A 2,374-nucleotide genomic window follows, 5' to 3' on the forward strand; every position below is an offset into this window, starting at 1 on the left:
AATCGAGCTCGAGATCGAGCTCGAGCTTCCTCAAATTAAATGAGCCAAGCTCGAGCTTAATCAGGCTCGGGCTCGGCTCGGCTCGTTTACACCCCTACAGAGTACCCTAATAGAGTGTGTAAGCTTGAGAAATCCATCTATGGATTGAAACAAGCACCTCGCAGGTGGAATGTTTGTTTCGATGAAAAAGTCAAAGAGCTTGGCTTTTCGAGGAGCGAAGATGAATCTTGTGTATATGTCAAGGCTAGTGGGAGTATAGTTAGTTTTTTGGTATTGTATATGGATGACATACTACTCATAGGAAATGACATCCCAACTCTGCAGGAACTAAAGTCCTGTCTTGGGAAGTGTTTCGCTATGAAGGACCTTGGAGAAGCTGCCTATATCCTAGGCATAAGGATTTTTAGAGACAAGAGTAAGAGACTAATTGGACTTAGTCAGATTACATACTTGGATAAGGTGCTGAATAGGTTCAACATGCATGATTCCAAGAAAGGAGAGTTACCTATCCAAAGTAACGCCAGATTGAGTAAGACTTAGAGCCCGAGTACAGAGGCTGAGATAGCTGAGATGAGTCGAGTAGCATATGTTTCAACTGTAGGCTCGATCATGTATGTTATGACTTGTACTCGTCCTGATGTGGCCTTTCCTTTGAGCATGGTCAGCAGATATCAGGGGAACCCTGCAAGGCTCACTAGACTATGGTAAAGAACATTCTCAAGTACCTGTGGAGGACTAAGGAAGGGGTCCTTACCCCCGGTGGGAGTGGTGACTTGAGAGTAGTAGGGTATAGTGATGCTAGCTTCCAGACTGATAGGGATAATTTCCGCTCTCAGTCAGGCTGGGTCTTTACCTTAAACGGAGGAGCAATTACATGGAAAAGTTCCAAGCAGTAGACAATGGCTAATTCAACTTGCGAATCAGAGTATATATCAGCAAGCGAGGCAGCAAAGGAGGCTATATGGCTACAGAACTTCATTGGAGACCTTGGAGTTGTACCAGCTATAAAGGAGCCTATGGATATTTTATGTGATAGTGAAAGTGCAGTTGCCTTAGCCAAGGAACCAAGGGATCACGGAAGATCCAGACACATCGACAAAAAATACCATTTCATCAGACATCGAATAGAAGAAGGACTCCGCGTGGGAAAGAGGGTATCATCGGATGAGAACCCAGCAGATCCCCTCACGAATGGACTAGGTAGGGTTAAACATCTTCAGCATGCGAGGCGCATAGGGCTAAAGGATGATACTAGTTTTAGAAATTAGATAGCTTTTGAAATTTGTAAAGTGTAATTGACATTTGATGATAAATAAAAGTTGTTGTTTATTTATAAGTAAAGTGTTGCTATCTTATGTCAGTCGTTTACTATCATTTCATTTTGCATGTTTTGACTTCCAGAATAATTATGTTTTGGTATATCATATTATCCAAATTCTCCACAGTCGGTCATATGTTGGAAGTAGATATGAATCAAGACTATCATGAAGTTGGCTTGTAGATGTCTAAGGTGTTGGATATAGCAAGAGTTGCTACAACATTCATGAGTGCTCATAATTTCTGAGTATTGGATTCAACCCACGCTCACTTATATCACTTCATGGAATTTATCTCGAGTGATCGTGAGATGGTGATATCATATAAGTCTTCAAACCTAGAGATCTGAGTTATTGACTATGAGTTGGTTATACATTGATTGCATGAAAACGCATTGGTAACTTGATGTTATAAAATGTGCCTTTGTGTATGATTCAACAAGTAGTAGAACAAGCATATGAGTCGAAGTTTATCTGTTCCTTCTAGGATTAGAAGCAATATCTGGCCCCCTCGATGATTTTGTTTTGACGTATGTACCGGGCCTGGTTAGAACTAAATTGATGTGTTCGATTAAGTTCTATGTCAAACAAATCGGAAATTGGGAAACAAACTGTCGGACAATAAGTACGACATTTTCCATGTATTTGTCCAGCTGATATCTAGAACAGAGGATTATATGATCACTTATCTTAAATGGCGTATCATGATCATCTCAGTTCCGCGAGACTTTGAAAGAGCTACGATTACTGATCGGTTCCTGAAGTCATTCTTGCAGTTATAGTTATTAGACTTGTCCAAGTGGGAGACTATTGGATTAGGTGTCTAAGTTCATAACTATTTCTGGAATGTACTTGACTTGGTTGGCATGGTCCATTTGGGTTGCATGGCATCATAACACATGGATAAACTAAATGAGGGAAAGGACACTTATGGTTTATTAATATATTATAAGTTCTAATATATTAATAACATTATAATTAGTATTGATCAAGAAATAATTTAGAATTAATTTGGTGAACAAAAGGAGACTAATTAAATATATGGGGTTGATTGTGTA

This window comes from Lactuca serriola, chromosome 1, assembly GCF_051521515.1.
Source record: "Lactuca serriola cultivar US96UC23 chromosome 1, Lser_US96UC23_V15, whole genome shotgun sequence".
Lineage (NCBI taxonomy): Eukaryota > Viridiplantae > Streptophyta > Magnoliopsida > Asterales > Asteraceae > Lactuca > Lactuca serriola.